At 39.2% G+C, this 26,848-nt stretch overlaps 1 protein-coding gene and 1 long non-coding RNA gene across 3 annotated transcripts in view; one reads left to right on the top strand and one right to left on the bottom strand.

Annotated features, from left to right (window-relative positions):
- Positions 1-26,848, bottom strand: part of CLVS1 (clavesin 1) — a 190,828-nt gene that overhangs the window by 68,479 nt on the left and 95,501 nt on the right. The gene's annotated exons all lie outside the window — the stretch shown is intronic.
- LOC138849916 (uncharacterized) lies at positions 2,000-26,722 on the top strand. Its single transcript, XR_011389111.1, has 3 exons — positions 2,000-2,127; positions 23,701-23,785; positions 26,599-26,722. It is a non-coding gene; the product is annotated as an uncharacterized lncRNA (long non-coding RNA).

Raw genomic sequence — 26,848 nt, 5'->3', positions numbered from 1 at the left:
GAAGCATGTTTCTATAAGGGATCTATTAAAATTAATGATTATTTCCCAGACATTTAGGATTCAGATTCAGTGGACTGGAATGCAGGTAGCATTTGCCCTATATCTGGGAGCTTTAAAAAGCACTGCATTTGACCATCTGACAAGTAGGGGGAAAGCATAAGAAAGGAAGAGAAAAAGGCTCTCGGTGCCTGCAAATACGAGCATTAAGGATGAAACCTGAAGGTTTGAAGAGTAGGGGCAGGTGTGTAGGGAACAAAAGAGAGAGAAGAAGGCTGCTCTGATGGAGGTCAAATGGCTTCTGACCCCAGAAATCACACAATCAGCTTGGGATAATCAGCTCTATTTCCATTCACAGCGGCTAAGTTTCTGTTATGTAGAACTATTCAGAGGAACTGGATCTGCTGGATGTTATGGTTTTAAACCTCAATAATTAAAACAGTGTGGTATGTCTGCATGAACAGACCCAAGTACATGAAGCGTACATGGCATTTGATGAATATGTCAAGTGCAATTGGAAGAGGGAAATCTACACTTCCAGAAATGGTGCTGGAACAACATGGCAGTCTTCTAGGGAAAAATAAATGCAGCCTCACACTGTATATAAGCTGCAAATGAGTGAAAAATTTAAAAGTAAAATAAAATGAAGCCATAAAATTTTGAGAGAAAAATCCAGAAAACCATACAAGATTGATAAGTACTACAGTAAAAAAAAAAGAAAAGTAAGAAAGAAAAAAGGAAATCCACTTACTTAGCAAAAACAAAACAAAGCAAAAAAATTTAAAATCTTGCAAGTAATGTCAAAAGACAAATGAAAGCAAACCATGAGAAATTTTGCAATTCATATCACAAAGCTGTTCTTTCCACTATAAATGAGTAAGAAGAACAACAACATAACAAAGACATAGGAAAGGAATATGAACAGAAAATTAACAAAAAGAAAATACAAATTTACTTACATGAAAGCCTGCCTGATCTCCATCATACTTACAGAAGTTAAAAAAAGTTCACTGTGATGGTTTTCATTTACCTGGTTTTCATTTACCATGTTGTCAAAAATACTAAAGTGTGAGCAGGCATTCTGTTGGATAAGCAGGCATTCTCAGACAGTATTGGTGGCAGTGGGTGTGTAGCACACTCCCCCCCAGAGTTGCCCAAATTGCAAATGGAAATATTTAAATTTATACAAAAATGCCACTTCTGGGACCTTATTTGATAGATATAATTGTCCATGTGCAAAGTGATGGTATATGCAAATTTACTTGTTTTTGCATGGGTTATAATAGCCAAAGATTGGAACAAGACCAAATATCTATTTGTAGAGGATTGTATTTCACATATTGTGGTTCCTCCATACAATGAAATACTATGCACATGTCAAATAAATAAGCAGGAATTTTTCTATGTGCTGATATGGATAGATTTCATTTCTATGAAGCGATATGTTAAATACTTTAAATAATAAAGCAAAATGCACAGAAGTATATGTAACATGGAAGTTTTGTGTAAAGATGGAAAATATAAAAATATATACCTTTTCTGTAACAAAAGAAACTAATAAAAGTAAAGGATGGAAATGAAGTAGAAGGATTGCTCTGAACACTCTTTACATTATTTTCATTTGTCTCCTGTGTGAATGACTGCCAATTCAAAAATGTGTATATATATATATATATATGTCAGTCATATTGAAACAAGTCTAACTTTATTGGTATCACTAAATACTCCCCTTTAAGGAAATCAAAACAAAATTCAAAACTTGTTTTTACAAATTACCACATTTTTCCTCTTTCTTTCTCTCTTTCTTTTTCTTTTCCCATTAGGGCTTTTAAGCCTGACATATTTCTTCCTTTGACGCAGGGAAGAAGATAAATAGCCATGTTTATGAGTGGCCTGAGGATTTGGGGTGTTCTGTCAACAACATGGAGACCACCATTTCCCCATTAACCATAGGCATCCGTCTCCAGATGCTGAATCTCCTTAATGCACTGAGTGTTTTACTCTATAGATCACTGTTGTCAACCTGTTAACAACAGCCAAGTAGATCAACAGCTGTCACATTTCAGCCCAAGAGTGACTGCGGAGGAAAGGCAATGTGTCTCATGGAGATGAATAGCACCAGAGTTCCAGGTATTTTAATCCTGCCTCTGCTCTATAAATTGCTTTTACAGGCCAGAGCTTATTTTTCTGAGTTATAAATGGTGACTTATAAATGGTTTCATTTAGAAATGGCTTCTATGCAAAATACAAAAGTTCCTGTGTACAACTGTGTAGATAACAGAAATAAAAATCAAGTCTGTAACTTGGTGGAGGCGCATAATACCCACTCCACTGGCCTGGTGAGTTGAATTCCAACATCAGGTGGAGCAAAAATGGGGAAGTGAGGTGAGGTGAGGAGAGTTGAGAAACATTGGGAAGGAGGAAACTTCCATGGATCTCTTTCCCACTGGATCGCTTTTAACTCTTTTTCCAAAGGCCTTTGGACTTGTCTGAATATTGCTGCACTGAGTCTTTGAATGTCTGTTTTCTCTGTGTCATTTAAGATTAAACTCAAAATTTACATTTTAGGATGTGTTCTTTAGCATTTATTATTTATGTGAAAGGCATAGAGAGACAGAAACAGAGAGAGATCCTCCATACGCTGGTTTGTTTCCTAAATGCCTGCAACAGCCAGGACTGGTTCAGGTTTAAGCCTGGAACCAGGAGCTCCCTCCCCATTGCTCACGTGAGTGGTAGGAGCCCACACATATGAGCCATCATCTGCTGCTTCCCAAGGTGCACATTGGCAGCAAGCTGGAATGAGGAGTAGGGCGAGAACTTGAACCCAAGCACTCTGCTCCAAGCAACATCTTAAATACTGCACCAAATGCTCACATCTTTTAAAAAAATCCTCTCAATAGCACTAATCCCTGTCAGAAATGGTCTTGTTCATTCATTTGTTCACTTGCTTACTATGTATTGTCTCTCTTCTCTCTACTTTCCAATAAATTGTAACTCCAAAAAGCACAGACTGTGTCCATATTGTCCCCTCACATATCCTCAGTGCCTAAATCAGTGCCTGACCTATTTTAAGAGATTGACACATATTTCTCATGTATAAATAAATGGAAGAGTAAAGCCCATGGTTGGTGGGCTTTTAAACACTAAAGACTTGCAAACAGAAAGCAGTTAACAAGTATTCAGTGAATGGATCATTTCAAGTAAGTTCTCCATTAGATACTGGCATTGCCTTTTGAGACACTTAGATTGACAAAGAAAAGGCTCTGGCTTGACCATTATTCGCTCAGTGATCACTCTTTGCTACCACACTTAAGACAATTATTGAGACCTCTGGAATTCTGAATAAAAATCAGATTTTTCTCATGATTTTAGTATTTGTTTAAGTGCCCCAATACACATGATTTAATTTAAAGTGCTTGTTTAGGGGCTGTTGCTGTGACATAGTAGATTAAGCATCTGTCTATAGCACTGGCATCCTATATGGGCACCAGTTCAAGTCCTGGCTGCTCCACTTCTAATCCAGCTCAGTGCTGATGGCCTGGGAAAGCAGCAGACGATGGGCTAAGTGCTTGGGCCCCTGCATCCATGTGTTAGACCTGGAAGAAGCTCCTGGATCCCAGCTCCAGCCTGGCCTGGCTTTGGCCTGGGCCAGCTCCGGTGGTTGTGGCCATTTGGAGAGTGAACCAGGAAATGGTTCTCTTTCTCTGTCTCTCCCTCTCTCTGTAACTATGCCTCTCAAGTAAATAAATGAATTATTAAAAATAAAAATAAAAATAAAATTCTTGTTTAACTATCAGAAGATAAGTTTATTGGAAAAGTAATTTCTTTGCAGATCAGTGGAACTTGTTCTGTGGAATCGATTTGTCCTCTAACAACTGACTCTAAAGTCACAAAGGTGGGCAGTTGGCTTTGCAGTTAAGACATCTGCATCTTACATTGGAGTGTCTGGGTTTGGTACCTGGCTCTGGCTCCTAGCTCCAACTTTCTATTAATGCAGACCCTGACATGCTGCAGCGATGGCTCAGGCACTTGGGTTCCTACCACCTATATAGGAGCTGTGATTTGAGTTCCTGGCTGCTGGCCTCGGCATCCACCCGGCTGCTCTCCAGCCCCTGACACTGCAGGCATCTGGGGAGTCTGCCAGTGGATGGGACCTCTGTCTGTCTGTCGTGTCTCAACTTAAAAAGGAAAAAAATCAATTGAGCAAAATTCTTTGTCATCAGAAATGAAATATTTTACTTTATTCCATTTCCAAATGTCACTTTTATAAACATGAAAATAGATGTCTTTCATTGTATAAATGACTAAAGTTTATTGATTTGGTGGTTTAGGAAATCCTAATCACAAGGCTATATTTATAACATTAATAGTCCTGTAGGTGGAGTTACATTTAAAATATTAATATATGTACTTTTTAATGGGATTCATCCCACTTTTTAAAAAAACATTTTCTTCCTTGAGCATGACCTTTTCTTACCAGGTGAGCCACGGTTTAGAAAAAGGAATGAACATTTGCTGCATGTATTTACACACATTTTGGACATGCTATTTGGTCTCTTCAAATGGTGGGGTCCAACCAGTTGTTTTGTTTTTAATTTATTTATTTGAAAGGCAGAGTTACAGGGACACAGAGGTGGAGAGAGACAGAGAGATCTTTCATGCACTGGTTCACTCCCTAAGGGGCTGCAATGCCCAGAGCTGGGGAGATTGAAGCCAGGAGCCAGGATCTTCTTCCAGGTCTCCCATGTGGGTGCAGGAGCCCAGGGACTTGGGCCATCTTCTATTGTTTTCTCAGGCCACAGCAGAGAGCTGGATCTGAAGTGGAGCAATCGAGACTTGAACCAGAGCCCATTTGGGATGCTGGCACTGCAGGTGGAAGCTTTACCCACTATGGCACAGCTGGCCCCTAACCAACTGTTTTCTGCTGGGCACTCAGCCTTTGAGGAACCCCTCTTGTGGGATCTATATTGTAATATGCTTCCTTAGCTAGCTAAATCCTTTGGTTCTGGGTCCACAATAAATATTATTCTACTATTTTTATTATTAATTATAATGAAGTTCAATATACTGCAAAATCCTTAACCCTAACAGAATCTTGTCTAACAAAAAAGTTTTGATTGAGATAATTATATCTAGGAAGCATTTTATGTAAAGCTTCCTGGAATCACGTGAATTAATCAGGAACTATTGTGTGTTCTCTTCCACTTCTTTGATTATAGATTAAATATTTTGTCTTGTAATTTTATTACAATGAACATATGCCTAATATCATGTCTTTAGATCAAAAGGAGTTTAAAGACAACTGGTTGCTAGTCTTTGTGTAGTGAATTAGGAAAAAGAAAGATGTTCTTGGAGCATGGGGCAGGAGTAATACTGGTTCATTCACTTATCCTTATTATTATTTCTTCTCTACATTCATGGGTCTAATGTGACAGAAGTTGTTGTGGAAGATGGTTTGAGTGTACGTGAGCCATTTATTGAATGGTAGCAACATCTGAGTTGGGAGAAGTAATGGAAATTGAGAAGAATTCACTTCCTCTACCTCAGACACAACAGAGACATTCATTATAATTTGAACTCTTTACCTTTTAATCAGGACAGTCAGGAGTTTTAATTCTGTAGAGTATGTGCCTAATAAAATGGACTCCCACATTGTTATAGACGGAGGGTAAATTATGTATGTGGATTATATCTGCATGGCCATTTGTTAATATTATCAAGAACCTTAAAATATTTATAGATGTGGTCAAAGAATTTCAAAATACACAAATGGATTTGTTTATAATAGCAATTCTTGATTTGTGGTCCACCAATTCTTAAAGGGCTTTAAGATACTTTTAGGGAAACTACATGTTAAAGACTAATTTCATAGTAATGTTAAGATATTGTTTGCCTTTTGAGATACTGTGTTGCCCCAAGGGGCAGCATGAATTATGGTAGTGGCAGCAATGATACTAGGACCCATGGTCTTCCACTCTGCCATGCCCCAGTTCCTTTTAAGAGTGTCCTTGATGAAATAGAAAAAATCTAGTGACTTTATTAAATCTCAATGTTAAACTACACGTCTATACTGTGTGAGGACACAAGAGGCAGACTTGTAGCACCTCTCCAGCACACTGCAGTAAGATGTCTTGAGAAATGCCCCTGAGAAACTGAATGACTTGGGAGCTGAACCAGCTGCTTCTCACGTGGAACACGATTGCAATGGGAAGGGATGACTGAAAGGCAAACTATGGATACTCAGACTTAAGTTTTGGTAGATACTGTCTCCAAAGGAACAAGCGACTCTGTCACTTCAAGGAAAACAGAAATAGTGTTTGTTCTCACATTAGCAAATGAATAAATGACACTGTAAATCAGAGGAGTCAATACTGAAAGCAAGACTAGTAACTAACACAGAAATATTTTAAAATGCATTAGTGCATACATTCACTACCCCCGGAGAGTCCTTGGTACCATTCAAAATACCAATCAGTGTGGGGTTGGAGACTCAAACAGCAACTGTTTCACCTTATCCTGTGTTGATAAGAGGCCGGGTTTTGTCTTAGTAGCCAATCCTTAGTCAGTGCTAATGGGGTTGGCAGAAGCCATGGTTGTCTATCTCAATCTTTGCCTGGACTAGAGATTGAGCTTGTCATTGAATCTCCTCCCAGTAAAGTTGGAGATCACCTTAGTGGCTCTGAAGAAATGATACCAAATGCCAAAGTCCTTGCCTAAGAGACAGAGAGCAGGTTAGTCCCTTGATCCTTATAAGGAATGCAGCTAGTTTAAGCAAATGCTTTTGCTGCAGATCCATCAGTCTTCCCTCTTCCTGATCCTTACTTCAAGTTTCGTTTCCTGCATAGCAGTCTGAAGGATTTTGAGCTCTCTGCCACTTAGTAGTTACTGTTTCTTAAAGCTATTTGCAATAAACTTTCTAGCATGTAAGCTCTTATGAGGTGAGCTCATTGTAAAAGATCCTTCACCATTCAACACAGACAAGCATTTGTCTTTTAAATAAAAACTCCCATAGGCATCAAAATGAAAATATAATAAAGTGGATATGTCAAATGTAATTTACTCTTTGAGCTAACATTTATTCATCTTCCACTAATAAATCATTGTGGTGAATTTAAAAAAATCAAAATATAGAGACTTTGCCTTCAAAGAACTTGCAACCCAGGAGTCTGAGAGAAAAGCAAACAGACTCTTAGAATATTCTGGAATGGTGCTGAGATGACTGCAGAGGGTTTGGGAGGGAGCCCAAAGCTGACTTATAGAGCAAGGGTAGCTTCTAGGCAGGAAACTGGCTTTCAAAGTGCCCTGAAGTTTTGCCTCAAGTAACCTTTCCACATTTATTCCCCAGTATCTCCTAGAAATTCTCACCACAGACAGCACTCTAGGCTAACTCTCACAAACTCATCATGCTTGCTCCTGTTCTAGGGTTCTTGGCAGTCCCTATCTTCACAATTCTTTCCAAATGCCCGTTTCACTTTCTGAAGCCTTATTGAGCACACAGTCAACCCTGACTCTTTCTAGAAGTAGAATTTCTCATTTCCCTCAGAAGTCCTGCATGAGTATTCTTCATAGGTGCTCCCATGGAATTTACATCAGCTGTCACAGTGACATCTCTGCTTGGAAGATTTCATGCTTACACTGTACAAAAGTGAATGTCTGATTTAGACCTCATCCTCAATCAATTTTACCTAGAGTCTTTTCCCTCCCCACCATTTTCCCCCATTTTCTCAAGTAGGACTCCCTCTGAAAACCCTGAATTCATCTTTGGGCCATCTTCTTTTCAAATATCACACATTTTCAAATATCAAATTCTGGTAGCTCTAAATTTAAATATATCCAAAAATCTTAAACCTTCGTACCCCTTCCACTGTTTCCACCCTGGTCTCAGGCACTAGAATAATCTCAAATCTAGGTTATACCAATGGTTTCCTAACTGGTTGCTCTACATCTGCTTTTGTACCTCAAAACCATTCTTTACAAGCAGCCAGAGTAGAGATGTTTCTCAACTTGCAATGGGCTGAATCCAAATAAATCCATCATAAGTTGAAAACACAGTAAGTCAAAAATGCATTGAATACACCTAACTTACGGAGCATACCAGCTCAGCCACACAGTTCACTGTACAGAATCAGTTGTCTCCCCTTTAGACTGTGGGGCTGAATGGGAACTCACTGCCACTGCCTAACATTGTGAGAGAGTATTGTATACCATTTCACTAGCCTAGAAAAAGACTCAAGTTCAAAGTTCAAAATATGGTTTCTACTTATCACTTTTGTAACATCATAAAGTTGAAAAATCATTAATTGGTCCACCGTAAGTCAAAGATTCTCTGTGATCTGTTTAAAGTATAAATTGGATTGTATCACTCTTGTGCTACATACCCTCTATTGGCTCCCTAGTTTCAAAAGTCTAGCATCCTTCAGAGACTGATGGGGCACTTCAACTTCTCTGACCCATTTCCTACCACTGCTCCTACTCATTTGACTTCAGAACCAGAATTTCTTCTTGATTCTGTGGATACGTTAGTCATGCTTTCACCTTGGGGGATTTTCTGGACTGTTCCATCTGCCTGGGGCTTTTGTTACTCAATTGGTTCTTGGTCAACAATCTCACTTCCTTCATGTTCTCAACTCCAATATCACTTTCCCAGTAACACCAACCACAATGACCTTACTCTGAATTGCAACCCACTTCAAACCATGCTGCACAAGTCTCAATCACTCTACCCTATTCTTTTTTATAATACTTGTCTTACTATATTTCTGTGATACATTTTATGTCTCATTTGACTCTGATGTATGCCTTTCTGCATTGAGATTTGGAGACATTTATTCATTGCTGTATCCTGGGTCCTCTTGCTGAATGAATAATTATGTTATATGTTAACTTGCATCACTCCCTCAGCTGAGTACATATTCATTGAGTACATGGATCCTAAATTGTTCAGTATTATATATTCACAATCTAGCCTGGTACCTGGCATGTTGCTTGCATAGAATCAATAATTGTTAACTAATGAGTCTCTCCCTCCATTGAATGGCTCTTGTCTACACTGCTTGTTTTAACATGCATTTATTAGTTATTTCTAAATTTAAATTATTTCATTGAATCATGTGTGAGTATTAACTTGCTTGGTGAAATTGTCTTACTATGCTCACAGGCTGCAGCTGCTAACTTCTTTTGTATGTGAACATGGTTGATATCCTACAATGTGTCCTACAATATTTTTGCGTTGGATAGAATGTATAATAATTGGTGTTGGAGATTGTAAATGTGGAGGGTGGGAGAGCTAGGAGATAAGAATCCATAGGAAGGTATGCCATAGAGAAGCTATGTCATTTTCTAGCAATTATGACAAGTTCTGGGGAAACCCTAGCTCCCTCCAATTTTTTTTTTTACTTGATGTGTCTTTATTTGCCAATCATCATTTTTTTTCCAATTTATATTCTATAGGCCCTAGAGTAAAAACTACACTTGCCTTTAGGATTGCTTGTTTTATAGCTACAAAAGACTCTAGGATTATATATACTCCATCCTAAAAAGATGTAAATGCCAATACACATGTAAACACCTATCCATAAATTTACTGAGTGGATTCCAGTCCTTATTAATAAAAAATGTCAGGGATATGGCCCCTTGTTGTAGGAAATTTATCCCATTTGAAAGCTGAAGAGTATGTTGAGTTCTAGTTTTGAACTAGGTGCACCATACTAAGAGAATATACAAGATAACTTGAGCCAATCTAGTTCACTGACACATCTCTAACTGACTTGAAGTACAATTAGGAGGTAAGTAAGAACAAAACAGGAGGTGCATAAGAAAGACAGAAAGCACCATGGAATCTTACGAACTTCATGCAGTTTATTATGGCTAGAGTTTAACATTTTGGAGGTGAGGCTGGCAAAGGTGGTGCAGAGGGAGAGTTAGGAGATAAAGCTGAAAAGTAAAGCAGTAGGAAGATCCAATAGGGTCTTCTGTCAGAGACTACAGAATTTGAAAACTTAATTTAATAAGAAATAAAGATATGTGGCAAAAAAAAAAAAAAAAAGAAAAGAAAAGAAAACCTAAATGAAAGATCCCTGCGGAAAGAATGGGCCATAGGCCGGCGCCGCGGCTCGTTCGGCTAATCCTCCGCCTGCGGCGCTGGCACCCTGGGTTCTAGTCCCAGTTGGGGCGCCGGATTCTGTCCCGGTTGCCCCTCTTCCAGTCCAGCTCTCTGCTGTGGCCTGGGAGTGCAGTGGAGGATGGCCCAAGTGCTTGGGCCCTGCACCCGCATGGGAGACTGGGAGGAAGAAACTGGCTCCTGGCTTCGGATCGGCACAGCGCCAGCTGTAGCGGCCATTTGGGGGTGGTGAACCAATGGAGAAGGAAGACCTTTCTCTCTGTCTCTCTCTCTCTCACTGTCTAACTCTGACTGTCAAAAAAAAAAAAAAAAAAAAAGGCCATCAAAGAAGGAGGTACCTTTCTTTGAAGGGGCGAGAGAACTTCCACTTTGACTATGACCCTGTCTAAATAAAATCAGAGTTGGGGAACTCAAGAGGCTTCCATAGACTTGCCAACTCATGACAAGAGCCTCTGGTGATTACTGACATCATAAATAAGAGTGTCAATTGTTAAGTCAACAACAGGAGTCACTGTGCACTTACTCCCCATGTAGGATCTCTGTCCTTAATGTATAGTTCAGTGTGAATTAATGATATAACTAGTACTCTAACAGTACTTTACACTTTGTGTCTCTGTGTTGGTGCAAACTGTTGAAATCTTTACTTAGTATATACTAAATTGATCTTCTGTATATAAAGATAATTGAAAATGAATCTTGATGTGAATGGGATGGGAGAGGGAGTGGGAGATGGGAGGGTTGCGGGTGGGAGGGAAGTTATGGGGGGGAAAAAGTCATTGTAATCCAAAAGCTGTACTTTGGAAATTTATATTTATTAAATAAAAGTTAAAAAAAGATCTAGGGTACTAGCAACCAAACAGCCTTAGAATAGAAGGAAATATCATTAACCTGATATATTGCATCTATGAAAAACCCACAACTAATCTCACTCCACCATGAAGGACAGATTTTTTTTTTTTTACCTAAGATCAGGAGCAAGACACAGATGTCTGCTCTTAGCACCTCTAGCATTCAGAGGAAAGAAAAAATAAATAAATAAAATGAATCTAGGTTGGAAAAGAAAAAAATATTATTTTCATTTTCAATTGACATGTTCTAGTATACATAAAATACTAAGGATTATGATTTTAAAAACTATTAGAATAAATGAGTTCAGCAAAGGACCAATAAAATGAAAAGGCAGCCTATTTCTTTTCTTTTTCTTTTCTTTTTTTTTTGACAGGCAGAGTTAGACAGTGAGAGACAGACAGAGAGAAAGGTCTTCCTTCCATTGGTTCACCTCCCAAATGGCCACTACGGCAGGCGCTGTGCCAATCTGAAGCCAGGAGCCAGGTGCTTCCTCCTGGTCTCCCATGCGGGTGCAGGGCCCAAGCACTTGGGCCATCCTCCTCTGCACTCCCAGGCCACAGCAGAGAGCTGGCCTGGAAGAGGGGCAACCGGGACAGAATCCGGTGCCCCACCTGGGACTAGAACCTGGAGTGCCGGCGCTGCAGGCAGAGGATTAGCCTAGTGAGCCACGGCACCGGCCAGGGCAGCCTATCTGTAATCTGACAGAGGAGTTACATCTAGAACATTAATGTGTCTCTTACAGCTCAATAATAAAAAACTACCTAATTAAAAATTACTTTGCCTTATACACAGGTTTAAATGAGTCACAAAGTCTTACCTTGAAATCTACTCCTAAGATTTACAGTTTCTGTTTGTGTCACTAACTTGTATGTCAAGCAAATTAATTTGCTTCTTGATTTATCATTTATATAAGAATGTTATTAAGCAATTATTCTCAAAACTTATTCCCTGGGCCAGAAACTTTGGCATAATCTGTAAATATGATAGATATGCAGATTCTCAGACTCCATCCCAGGGTGGGACCAGCAGTCTTTTTTGAGTTTTAGGTTTGTTTATTTATTTATTTATTTATAATCTAGAAACCTTTTATTTAAGGTATATAAATTTCATGGATTTCATATATACAAATTTAGGAACATAGCGAGTTTTCCCACCCCAACCTCCTTCCCCCCTATACTCCCACCCTTCTTCCTCACCCCTCTCCAATTTCCATTATAATTTTTACAAAGATATATTTTCAGTTAACTTATACTCATAAGATTAATCCTACACTAAGGATTCAATAAATAGTATGAAAAAAAAAAGTGCTTCTCAACTAGGTTACCTTTTAGGTACTCTATTTGTTATCACAGATCTGGGAGAATATATGGTAATTTTCTTTTGGGGACTGTAAGTAAATGTTTTCCAGTTGCATCCATTTTGTTGCAAATGACAGTATTTCATCTTTTTACCACTGTGTAGTATTCCATGGTGTACATAATTTCTTTCTCCAGTCATCAGTTGATGGACATCTGGATTGACTGCATATCTTAGCTATTGTGAATTGAGCTGCAGTAAGCATGAGGGCACAGATAACTCTTTCATATGCTGATTTCATTTCCTTTGGGTAAATTCACAGGAGTGGGATGGCTGGGTCATATAGTAGGTCTATATTCAGATTTCTGAGGTATCTACATATTGTCTTCCACAGTGACTATACAAGTTTGCATTATCACCAACAGTGGATTAGGGTATCTGGCTATTTAAAAGAAATGTTAATGGATGTGAAAGAAGAAACAGACTCCAATACAGTAATAATGGAAGACCTCAACAACTCACTTTCAGAAAGGGACAGACCAACAAGACAGGAAATTGACAAAGAAACAACAGAGTCAATTGGCATTATATACCAAATGGACCTAACTGATATCTACAGAGCTTTTCATCCTACAGTTGCAGAATACACATTCTTTTCATCAGTATATGGAACTTCCTCCAGGACAGACCACATAATAGGCCATAAAATAAGCTACAGAAAATTCAAAAAAGTCAAAATCATACCATGCATCTTCTCTGACCACAATGGAATGAAGCTGGAATTCAACAACTTGGGAATCTCTAGAAAATATGTGAAGACATGGAGACTAAACAACGTGCTCTGAATGAACAGTGGGCCACAGAAGAAATCAAAAGAGAAATCAAGAAATTTCTAGAATTGAATGAAGACAGAAATTCAATATATCAAAATTATGGGATACAGAAAAAACAGTGTGAAGAGGGAAGTTTACAATAATTGATGCTTATATCAATAAATTGGAAAGTCAGCAAATAAATGAGCTATCAATACATCTCAAGGATATAGAAAAACAACAACAATACAAACCCAAAATTAGTGAGAGAAAAAGAAATAATTAAAATTAGAGAAAAAATAAACACAGTTGAAACAAACAAAAAAAAGCACAAAAGATCAGTGAAGCAAAGCACTGGGTTTTTAAAAAAAATAAACAAAATCGATATACCATTGGCCCAACTAACTATTCACACCCACTCCCCCCCAAAAGGTCGAAGACCTAAAGCAATCATATACAACAAAAGCAAAGCAGAAGCCATCATAATACCAGATTTCAAGACATGCTACAGGGCAGATATCATCAAAACAGCCTGGTACTGGCAAACAAACAAGCAAAAAGATGGGCAGACAAATGGAACAAAATAGAAACTCCAGAAATCAACCACGTACCTACAACCAACTTACATTTGACAACGGAGATAAAATCAATCCCTGGAGCAAAGAAATCTCTTCAACAAATGATGCTGGAAAAACTGGATCTCCACATGCATAAGTATAAAGCAAAACCCATACCTTACACCTTATACAACAATCCATTCAACATAGTCAAAGACCTAAATCTTTCCCTGCAAGACATTGGCATAGACAAAGAGTTCTTGGAAAAGACCCTAGAAGCACAAACAATCAAAGCCATAGTTGATAAATGGGATTACATCAAATTGAGAAGTTTCTTCACTGCAAAAGAAACACTCAGCAAAGAGGCAACTGACAGAACGGGAGAAAATATTTGCAAACTATGCAACTGATAAAGGATTAATATCCAAAATCTATAAAGAACTCAGTAAATTCAACAACAACAAAAGAAACAAAACAGTTAAGAAATGAGCAAAGGACTTGAACAGGCATATTTCAAAAGAGGAAATTTAAGTGTCCAAAAGACATGAGAAAAAAATGCTCAGGATCACTAACCACCAGCAAAATGTAAATCAAAGTCTCTCTTATAGATCCTCAAGCATGCTAAAGTTTGAGCCAAATCATATGTGATCCTCAAGTCTCTTTTTGATCTGCAATTGAGTGATCTAGAAGAGTTTAGGGGAAGAAAAACGCACCAAGAGTTAGAATACCTAGAGAATATCTTCTGCAGAACTGAAGTTTGACTTAGTGATATGCCATCGTATTTATGTGGGATGGATAAAACTTTTTAAGATAAAAGTAGGGGGAGATATTAATAGGCTGCAGCACCAGTAGGAATGCAGAGATGGGGATTTTATAATTTATTTGTAATCTGAGAGAAAATTAGGCAAGTGGAGCAGAAAAAGTGGGCAGTGTTGGGCAGCACTGATAAATAAATTTAGATCAGTATATAGTAGGACAACTCATGGCAGTTCTGAAATTTTGTATATTGGGCTTATGCTTAGAGTCAATTGTTTTCCCTATTTATGCATTATATTTGGGGTTAATATAATTATAATATATAGCTAACTTAAGGAAATGCAGTATTATATAATGAAATTTCAAGAACAATAAAGAAATAGAACTTTGTAGCAAAGCCCCCAATGGTAACAAGTTATCATCATGTCTTAGATCTATCAAGAAGTCCTTCTCTTCATAGCCTTCCAGTCAGTTCTCCTACATATATTCTCCTTCAGAAATGACTTCCCCCTTCCAAAGTATTGGAATCCACTTTAGCACTACCCTTTACTCTTGTTTTTCCATGAATGCCTTAATTAAAACCCCATTCAGTTAGTGGAAAAAATTATTTGTAATTTCTTCCAAATCCTTAATGAGTCCAGAGATTAGGGTTTTAGGCATTACTCCTCTCAATTAATTTTAGTTGAGCTGGCATTAGCTTAATCTTTTTGTTTTTTCACATTCTTAATACTCTTCACTAAATATCTTTAAATAACTAAAATCCAGTTTATTATTTAAGCAGGAAAAATACACTCTAAAATTCATGAGCAGTGAAAAATATTTTCCATACTCATCAGTCCAGCTTTTGATCCCTACAACAACTATCTTTTATCTGGCTGACCAATCTATTTTCCTTTTCTCCTGAGTCTCTCCAAAGAAACAATAAATGTATTTCCATCCAGTTCAGCTGGACCCATCACCTATGCCTACTAGCAGCTCTGGCTTGTGGGCAGAATGGTTGTGGAATTGACTCAACTCCTATCCTTTGCCAATTCACACTACTTTTACTTAACAAACACTGGCTCATATTTCTTAGAGAAATTCATTGACTAACTCCAGCTTTGGTATCACAGTCCTTTCTGAGAGTCCCATTGTATTGATTTCCAAAGTGCATTTCAGGATGTACTACCAGTAACCAATATTACATAAATACCTAGAGAAGAAGCCGGCGCTGGGGCTCACTAGGCTAATCCTCAGCCTTGCGGCGCCAGCACATCGGGTTCTAGTCCCAGTTGGGGCGCCGGATTCTGTCCCGGTTGCCCCCTCTTCCAGGCCAGCTCTCTGCTGTGGCCAGGGAGTGCAGTGGAGGATGGCCCAAGTCCCTGGACCCTGCATCCCATGGGAGACCAGGATAAGTACCTGGCTCCTGCCATCGGATCAGCGCGGTGCGCTGGCCACAGCGCGCTGGCCACGGCAGCCATTGGAGGGTGAACCAACAGCAAAGGAAGACCTTTCTGTCTGTCTCTCTCTCTCTCTCACTGTCCACTCAGCCTGTCAAAAAAAAAAAATACCTAGAGAAGAAACATTTAGATTCTTCACTCACACCTTTACAAATTTAGGTACCAGATAAATTTAAATGTTATGTTTTTAAAAATCTGAGTATAGAAAGTAATACTAATGGATTTTGTATAATATTTGGGATAAATAAAAAACTTCCAAATTTTAGCAAAAGCAGTTTAATAAACTTGATCATAAAAACTTTTTAAAATTCTTTAAACAAGAACAACAAATATAAACATTATTCATTGCATATGCAAGTTGTGAAAAAATATTTGTGATATGAGATATAAAGGTTCAATTACCTTAAGTAACAAAACAGTCTTATAAATTACCAATAAAACAAGCTTTTAAAATCCCAACTAAAGTTGGTCGAAGTAGATTAGCAGTATACTCAGAAAAGAGAATTCAAATGTTTAATACATACATGGTGAATTGTCCCACCTCACCAGTAAGCAAAGTAATGAAACAATTGAAACAAAAAGATGCTGTGTAGTGGCAGCTTACAAACAAGAAAGCCTTATTTTCAACATCCAATGTTGGGTTCTGTTTAGGAAGCAGACCCTCTCATATATAGTTGATTAATATAAAAATCCTTCTGTAGGTCTCTTTATGCGATAGTACACTTTAGAAGTTTATCCTGAGAAGGTAGTTCATGCTGCCAAACTCTAGCTAAGAAGATATTTTTAAAATTTTTTTTTATTTTTAACTTTTATTTAATGAATATAAATTTCCGAAGTACAGCTTATGGATTACAATGGTTTCCCCCCAATAACGTCCCTCCCACCTGCAAACCTCCCCTTTCTACTCCCTCTCCCCTTCCATTCACATCAAGATTCATTTTTGATTTGCTAAGAAGATATTAATGTTACCACTGTGTACAATACTGAAAAAATTGGAAACAACCTAAACATTCAACAAATGGGCATTTGTTACTATCATATAACTAAACACTGGAGTACTATGAAGTCATTATAAATGATGCTGTGGTAAAATATTAAAGAGCTGGAAAATGGCTCACTGAGTACTGAGGTTAAAAGAGAACATGCCCAGGTTTAAAATGTTTGCTTCCAAGTAGGGCAGTGTGTAATTTGTACTACCTTATTTTTATTTGCCAGTATTACCAGTATTTTTAAAAAATCTTTTGATAGCAATCATGCGTAATAAGCATCCAAGAGAGGACTTTCTGGAGTTGAAATTGAGTTTAAATAATGATCCAAATTTCACTAGCTAAAAAGGCACTTAGGTCATGTTCTTCAATTTCAGGGAATTGGAAAGGTAAACCGAAAAGTGCTCTCTCAGTAAAGCGGAAAGCATTTTCAATGTAGAGTAACTCTTTTCACCATCCTTTTAAAAACAATTTATTTGAAAAGCAGAGCATGGTGATGGATGGGGGAGAATGAGAGAGAGATCTTTCATCCTCTGGTTCACTCTTAAATGGCCACAATAGCTGAGCCATGCTGAAGTGAGAGGCCAGGTCTCCCACATGGGTGGCAGGGTTCTAAGCACTTGGGCCATCATCTGATTCCTTCCCTGGCACATTAATAGGAATCAGAGTCTGAAGCATAGCAGCCAGGACTCAAATAGCAAGTGCAGCTTAACCCATTGCATCACACCAACCTTATTTTCACCAATTTTTAAAAAGATTTATTTATTTGAAAGTCAGAGTTATAGAGATAGAGGGAGAGATACCTTCCATCTGCTGGTTCACTCCCCAGATGACCGCAACAGCTAAGGCTGAGTGAGGCCAAAGCCAGGAGCATCTGGGTCTCTCATGTGGGTGAAAGGAGCCTGAACACTTGGGCCATCTTCAGCTGGTATGCCCAGGCCATTAGCAGGGAGCTGGATCAGAAGTGGAGTTGCCAAGACATGAACTGGCACCCATATGGAATATCAGCATTGCAGGCAGCAGCTTTACCATTATGTCACAATGCTGGCACCTATTTTCACTATCCCAAAATATCCTAAAATATCCTAAAATAACTAAACATTGCTGGAGTCCCTAAGAAATACTGGTGATTAAGGATTTGTCTCTCAAGCCATAAAAAGTTTTATATTGCATTATAACTATTGTAAATAGAAATCTCCAATATTTTATGCATTTCCATGATGTCATCAATCGTGGCTCGTCAAACACCCTGGGACTCTGACAGGTATCTCAGGATCATGGCTGTGTACTTCTCATCTAACTCTGTGATGATACATCGATGCTCTCAGGAATGCTGTGGAACATTCGCTTCTATTCTGAATGGCTTTGGTCATGGACTTTCTAGTTTCAGTAGTAATATTTTATGTTATTTGGGACTAGCAGGTATTTTATATGTCAATAAAAAGCTCATTCCCTTCATTATTGTTTATATCATGAACACTAGGCTAATCTCCCAAACAGCTTAGTAAGGAATACCTTACTAAGGTATTGGAGGTGGTCAGTGTGGGACAAGGATACCTTCACTATCCACAGTGAAAGCCACACCTCATAAATAAATCTCAGCATTCTTTCTGCTGAGCATGGAGCTTGCTTCAGAATCCTTCTCAACTCTGCATTCTCATTGTTTAGATTTGATGTGTGAGGAAAAATTTGTTTTCCACTTTTAACCTAGGTAGCAAGACTATTTCTATAAAGGTAAAATTACAGAATTGCAATGTTTTGGGATGAGAGAGGTTATAAAGAATGATCTAATCCAATGTTGCCAAGTGTGGTCCCTGGACCATCAACATCACCTGGGCCTTGAAAATGCAAATTCTCACCCCACCCACCCCAAATTACTAAGTCAGGTGCTCCAAAGTTGGGACCTTGTCATAAGAGAAACAGCTCTAGTTCAGCCCTGTCAGTATTTGCTGACTTTAGGTCTAAATGTCTTAAGCAGTTTTCTCAAAACTATTCATGTAATTAGTTGATATTCAAAACAGAACCCAACTTCTGAATTCCTAGGTGCTATCTTGGACAACAGGTAGAGTTGTAAGAAAAATATATATCGAATTTTCTTCACAATGTTAAATATTTTAATAGAGACAGAGAGAAATATCTTCCACCTGCTGTTTCACTCCCTAAAAGCCCACAGTCGCCACAGCTGGACAGAGCTATGGCTGAAGCCAGGAGTCTGAAAAGCCATCATCATCTCCCATGCATGTGGCAGGAATCCAACCACTTGAGCCATCACTATTAGTTCCCAGTGTCTGTAGTAGCAGGAAGTTGGAGCTGGGAGCCAAAGCCAGGTATTGAACCAGGCACTTTGATGTAGGACATGTGCATCTTAACTGGTGTCTTAACCATTAGACTAAATGCTCATTTCTTCCCTCTAATTTTCTGCCTTAAGTTTCTAGGTGGAAATTTTTGGCATTTCTCTGCATCCCTCCATAGTCTTTGTGCTTTAAGTGTAGCATCTTGTGTAGGCTCATGGTATCTTCTGGATGGAGGGTCATTCCTAAGCCCTTCACTCTTTTAAAGAATGCAGACTCCCCTCATTCTTGCAAAGTTCCAGCCACATCTGGAACTGCCTAGTTTTCATTGTCACCTTGGGGAAAAATTTAGTCTGAAAATGAAGTTAGTATGGAAAAAAGAGTGACTGGAAAATGAATAGTGAATGATTACAAAATGAAGTGAAGTGGCATGGTTATTTAGGGGTTTTGTTCTGTATATAATATGTAATATAGACTATTACAGGTTTCTAGTCCTATCCGTGTCCCATAGGACCTAGCATCATAGTGCAGCAGTATTTTGCATTTTTTAAGACTTCCCTGTTGGAAAGAAACCCTGGAAAACTTTCCTTTGCACAGCTCACACTCTCCAGTGATTAAACCTTAGGTATGAAAATACTGCACTCTGGGATTCAGAGTTCTTTGGTTTCAAGGGATATAAAACCAACCCAAATGAGGCTCAAGCAAAATAAAAAAGTGGCAGGCAATGGGGTAAGAGTATTCGCACAACAACAGTTCAGAGCATCTTTCTCCCAGGTTCAGTTGGACGTGAGTTGAGGTTGAAATAATCTCATTTCAGTCCCTGCTTTTCACTCCTTAGCTTTCCCCTGCCAGAATGATCTTTCCTCTCTTGTGATTTCAAATACCCCCAAATCTATGTGTCTAATCTAGGCTTCTTCCCTTGGCTTAAACTTCATGTAAATAATTAAGATATATGGAGTGAGTGTTTAGCAGGGCCATTGAGATGCTGCTTGAGATACCAGCATCTATTATCTGAGTTCCCGCTCTGCTTCCAAGTCCAGCTTCCAGATAATTATCTTTTGCACCTACCTATTCCTATCTACCCAATCTCATTGACTGGCATCGCCATTCACCTTTCACTTCAACTTCATGCCCTATTTTTTCTTTTTTTTTTTTTCTTTTTGACATCTCCTTCACTATTTACCATTGACTCCATCACCACTGTTTTATCTTGCCTCCTATTTCTTTATCAAATGCCTGCTGTCACTCCTGGTTTAGATTTTTATCTTTTCTTACTTGATTAATTTCAGTTGATTTTTGGTTGGTTCCCCTACATTTGAACTCTTTCTGCTCACAGTCACCAAGTAACTCCCTTGGGAGATATGAATCTGTGCTACTATCTAGTTTTAATGTTTTCAGTGATTCCTTGTGTTTGCAACGAAATAACAGACTCTTTAACATGACACAAAAATCCACTCAACATGGATTAAAGATCTAAATCTATGACCTGACACCATCAAATTATTAGAGAACATTGGAGAAACCCTGCAAGATATAGACATAGGCAAAGATTTCTTGGAAAAGACCCCAGAGGCACAGGCAGTCAAAGCCAAATTAACAATTGGGATTACATCAAATTGAGAAGTTTCTGTATGGCAAAAGAAACAGTCAGGAAAGTGAAGAGGCAACCAACATAATGGGAAAAAATATTTGCAAAATATGCAACTGATAAAGGATTAGTAACCAGAATATACAAAGAGATCAAGAAACTCCACAACAACAAAACAAACAACACATTTAAGAGATGGCCAAGGACCTAAATAGACATTTTTCAAAAGAGGAAATCCAAAGGGTCAACAGACACATGAAAAAATTTTCAGGATCACTAGCCATTAGGGAAATGCAAATCAAGACAACAATAGGTTTCACCTCACCACAGTTAGAATGGCTTACATACAGAAATCAAATAACAACAGATGCTGGTGAGGATGTGGCAGAAAAGGCACGCTAATCCACTGTTGGTGTGAATGCAGACTGGTAAAGCCACTATGGAAGACACTTTGGAGATTCCTCAGAAACCTGAATATAGCCCTACCACATGACCCAGCCATCTTACTCCTTGGAATTTACCCAAAGGAAATTAAATTGGCAAATAAAAGAGATGTCTGCACCTCAATGTTTATTGCAGCTTAATTCACAATAGCTAAGACATGGAATCAACCTAAATGCCCATCAGCAGTAGATTGGATAAAGAAATTATGGGATATGTACTCTATAGAATACTATACAGCGGTCAAAAGAAATGAAATCCGGTCATTTGCAACAAAATGGAGGAATCTGGAAAACATTATGCTGAGTGAAATAAGCCAGTCCCAAAGGGACAATTATCATATGTTCTCCCTGATCTGTGACAAATAAATGAGCACATAAAAGGAAACCTGTAGAAGTGAAATGGACATTATGAGAAACAATGACTTGATTAGCCCTTGTCCTGAATGTCAAGGAACAAATTACTATTTTTTCGTTTTATTATTTTTCTGTTCTACTTAATACCATTGGTTGAACTCTTTAATTTTTAAAATTTATTTATTTATGACAGGCAGAGTGGACAGTGAGAGAGACAAAGGTCTTCCTTTTCCGTTGGTTCACCCTCCAATGGCCGCTGCAGCTGGCGCACTGCAGCCAGCGCACCACACTGATCCGATGGCAGGGGCCAGGTACTTATCCTGGTCTCCCATGGGGTGCAGGGCCCAAGGACTTGGGCCATCCTCCACTGCCTTCCCGGGTCACAGCAGAGAGCTGGACTGGAAGAGGGGCAACTGGGACAGAATCTGGCACTCCGACCGGAACTAGAACCTGGTGTGCTGGCGCTGCAGGCGGGGGATTAGCCTATTGAGCCCTGGTGCCAGCTGAACTCTTTAATTAACACATAATTATTCTTAGGTGCTTAAAATTAACTGAAAAGTTATCCCTGTTAAATATAATAGTGGGAATAAAAGAGGGAGGAGATGTACAGTTCAGCACATGCTCACTCGGACTTACCCCTAATGGTAGAGCTGGAAACGTGCCAAGGGATTCCTAATCAATCCCATTAAGATGGCATGTACCAATGCCATCTTACTAGTCAAAGTGATCAGATTCCATTCATAATTGATCATAGAGATAGGATTAAGTGTCAAAGGGATCACATAAACAAGACTAGTGTCTGCTAATAATGACTGATAGAATAAAAAAGGAGAGAACGATCCAACATGGGAAGCAGGATACACAGTAGACTCATAGAATGGCAGATGTCCTAAATAGCATTCTGGCCTCAGAATCAGCCCTTAAGGCATTCAGATCCAGCTAAAAAGCCCATGAGAGTATTTCAGGAGTGGAAAGCCAAGACACTGTAGCAAAAAAAAAAAAAAATGACCTAAATGAAAGATCTCTGTGAATGAGATCCCAGTGGAAAAAACGAGCAGCAGAGAAGGAGATACCTTTCTCTGAAGGGAGGAGAGAACTTCCACTTTGACTATGGCTTTGTCTAAATAAGATTGGAGTTGGTGAACTCAAGAGGCTTCCATAGCATTGGCAGCTCATGACAAGAGACTTGGGTGATTACTGACATCATAAATAAGAGTGTCAATGGTTAAATCAACAATGGGAGTCACTTTGCACTTACTCCCCATGTAGGATCTCTGTCCTTAATGTGTAGTTCAATGTGAATTAATGCTATAACTAGTACTCTAACAGTACTTTACACTTTGTGTTTCTGTGTTGGTGCAAACTGTTGAAATCTTTGCTTAGGATAAACTGATTTGATCTTCGGTGTATAAAGATAATTGGAAATGAAAAAAATAAAAACATGGCACAAGTGCACAAGGTCCTCTTCTGGTGCTTGTGCACTCTGGGAATATTAATTCTGCTTCTCTCCCCTATTGCTCTATGCCTTGACTATGCATATTTGCCCATCTGCTAGGATTCAGTTGAGATTTGGCCTCTGCTCTTTGTGGCTTGCTTGTCCTGGAGTCACCTAACTCCTCTCATGGCTAGATTCGACTCATCCTTGGTGATTTTACTAAGTGTATCTCTTCCTTTCTAAAAAAGTATTTTCATCACCTTTGTAGGGATGCCTCTGCTTTGAACCATGACCTTCTTGAAGGGAGGAACTTCTCCTGTTTCCCTTTGTGCCTGCTTGGACATCAAGGCTTAGTGATGGTTCCTTGAGAGTGAATTAGAGGATTGGCTATGTTGATAATGCACAAAAGTCCAGAGCCACCATCCAGCAAAAAACTATTCCAGAGATAAACCTACTTAATAGAAACTATTTTAAATGGGCCATACAGTATGCCATCAGGATCACCAGAGTGTGATTAGCTCTTATTATCTTCCTGAGTTTAATTGATACTTAACCAGGTAGAGCATTCAAGGAGGTATTTTATTCCTCTGAAATTTCCATAATAGTACATCGCACTATTTCAAATTCACAATTACAGCTCTGTGGCCTGAGAAGGTAAAACAGCTTGCCTGGAGGGAAAGTATTTCTTAAGTATACCCAAAGTGTTTGGAAAACACGAATTAAGAAACCTCTTGACAAAATGCTAATGTCCTTTTCTTTCAATCTGTTCTTATCAAGTATTCTTTAGTTCTTGAAAACTGTAAGGATCAATAGAAGATGCTGTATACGTAGCTTCTCAAAAGAGTCCTACAAGATGAAAAAGGTGAGTGTCAGCCCCATTTGTCATCCGGTTGCCAATGCATGGGGAGTGAACTCATCTTTAAACTGTTTGGTAAAAATTAAAGGATCACACCACAGAACAGAAAGAAAGGAACTCTAGTGCCACTGCATGGGCAGGTGACACAAATCTAGGCCTGAGTTACCAACTAGTGTGAGCAGGGATAAGGAGCTCCTTTGTTTAGAAGTAGTGAACAGACTAGGGGCTAATTTTCAGGGATCCAAACTTACAGAACTGTGTAAATGGAGAGTGATTTCACTTCAAAAAGTGCATTAGATCCATAGTAGACCATGGATAAGGGTTGGCATTTTCAGTCTTCAATAATACTCATGATCAGTGGCTATGAACAAATGCTTTACCTGTACTATTTGTTGTAATATTGAATTTCCAGCCGGCGCCGCAGCTCACTAGGCTAATCCTCTGCCTTGCGGCACCGGCACACCGGGTTCTAGTCCCGGTCATGGCGCCGCATTCTGTCCCGGTTGCCCCTCTTCCAGGCCAGCTCTCTGCTGTGGCCAGGGAGTGCAGTGGAGGATGGCCCAAGTCCTTGGGCCCTGCACCCCATGGGAGACCAGGATAAGTACCTGGCCCCTGCCATCGGATCAGTGTGGTGCGCTGGCTGCAGCGCGCTGGCCGTGGCGGCCATTGGAGGGTGAACCAACGGCAAGGGAAGACCTTTCTCTCTGTCTCTCTGTCTCACTGTCCACTCTGCCTGTCAAAAAAAAAATATTGAATTTCCACCACAAGCTTATGTGGTGGATACTGCTACAACACATTTGACCAGTGGAAACTGAGACCTGGAGAATGACTTGCCTTGCCTTGCCTGAGGTCTTTAAGTGGCAGAGTCAAGACTCAAGCCCAAACTCTGCTGTTACTCATGCCACAATGTGGTTTGCATCAGAAGCATCAGCAAAACCAGGTCAAGAGCACTTGACCATTATTTTATGTCAGATTAATATACCATGAGTCAATATGTCTGTATGTCTGTGATTTGGACTGCAAAGCTGGGGTAAATCTGCTACTAACTTGAAATGCAAGTGCCCAACCTCTCTTTCCACACTTCTGATCATAGCATGTCACATTCATTTACACCTATGGGCAGTCACATTGCCTACTGATATGACCAACTCTTCATCTGTTTCAATCTTTCGAGTAGATATGGTACTTTGGATTCCCCAAAAGCAAGCGAACATAAGCATATGCTTTGGAAAAGTGGAATAAAACTAAGATGTGGGCAGGAAGCTGGAGAGAAAAGTACAATAGAGAGATCTACTGGGCATTTTGCCTAGCAGTTAAGACATCTGCATCCCATATCAGTGTAACCAGGTTCAAAATCTGGCTCTGGCTCTGGTTCTGGCTCCAGCTGCCTGCTAAGGCAGAACCTGAAAGACAATGGCGATGGTTCAAGTAACTGAATGCCTGTCACGCATGTGGGAGACCTATTTTTCGTTCCCAGCTCCAACTTCGGCCTGGCTCAATCTTGGTCACTGGGAGCATTTTAAGAGTAAAACAGCAGATGACTATCTATCTGTATTTCTGACTCTCAAATTGAGAGTGAAAGTGAGAGAGAGAGAGATGGAGGGAGAGAGAGAGAGAGAGAGAGAGAGAGAGATTTTAATGATATGCAATTGAACAAGTCCCTGGACATTGCCCAACTCCCCTCTCATCTGGGTTATTTATTTGCTGGGTTATTTGCTGTAATCAATACACAATTCTTCTTAAGTGCTGAAACTTAACTGAAAAGTGATCACTGTTAAATATAAGAGTGGGAATAAGAGAGGGAAGAGATGTGCAATTTGGGACATGCTCAAGCTGACTTGCCTCAAACGGTGGAGTTAGAAACATACCAGGGGATTCGAATTCAATCCCATCGAGGTGGCATGTACCAATGCCATCTCACTAGTCCCAGTGATCAATTTCTGTTCACAATTGATCATAATGATAGGACTAAGAACCAAAGGGATCACATAAACAAGAATAGTGTCTGCAAATACTAGCTGATAGAATCAAAAAGGGAGAGAATGATCCAACATGGGAAGTGAGATACACAGCAGACCCATAGAATGGCAAATGTCCTAACAGCACTCTGGCCTCATAATCAGCCCTTAAGGCATGCAGATCTGGCTGAAAAGCCCATGAGAGTATTTCAGGCATGGAAAGCCAATACACTCTGGGGAAAAAAAAAAAAAAACCTAAATGAAAGATCTCCACGAGTGAGATCCCAGTGGAAAGAATGGGTCATCAAAGAAGGAGGTACCTTTCTCTGAAGGGAGGAGAGAACCTCCACTTTGACTATGACCGTGTCTAAAAATTATCAGAATCAGTGAACTCAGGGGGCTTCCATAGCCTTGGCAGCTCATGACAAGAGCCTAGGGTGATTACTGATGCCATAAACAAGAGTGTCAATTTGTTAAGTCAACAACAGGAGTCACTGTGCACTTACTCCTCATGTAGGATCTCTGTCCTTAGTGTGCTGTACTTTGAGATTTAATGCTATAACTAGTACTCAAACAGTATTTTTTACTTTATGTTTCTGTGTGGGAGCAAACTGTTGAAATCTTTACTTAATATATGCTAAACTGATCTTCTGTATATAAAGAGAATAGAAAATGAATCTTGATGTGAATGGAAGGGGAGAGGGAGTGGATAAGGGGAGGGTTGTGGGTGGGAGGGACGTTATGGGGGGGAAGCCATTTTAATCCATATTCTGTACTTTGGAAATTTATATTCATTAAATAAAAGTTAAAAAAAAAAGTAGGTGGGAAAAGTAATGGACCTCTTTTTTTTTTCTTCACTAGACTGCCTCAAAGCCGTTGGGAGAATTTGAATCAAAGGTGATAGAAATATTATGAAGGCATATTTAAGATGACATGAAAGGCCATGCAATGAACCTTGAAGAGTTAATGAACTGATAAAGTGGCCAGATTGGTCATAGAATAATGAAATGAGCAGGAAGATGAGAAAAAAAAATAGAAGGCTTCCTGGATCTCCTCCAGTGTGAGACAAGCGTAGTCAATATCTAAACCCACAAAAATATCTGCATTTTTT

This window comes from Oryctolagus cuniculus, chromosome 6 (genome assembly GCF_964237555.1).
Source record: "Oryctolagus cuniculus chromosome 6, mOryCun1.1, whole genome shotgun sequence".
Classification (NCBI taxonomy): Eukaryota; Metazoa; Chordata; class Mammalia; order Lagomorpha; family Leporidae; genus Oryctolagus; species Oryctolagus cuniculus.
Note: the sequence above shows the minus strand (reverse complement) of the source record. Positions and strands in the feature narration are given on the sequence as shown.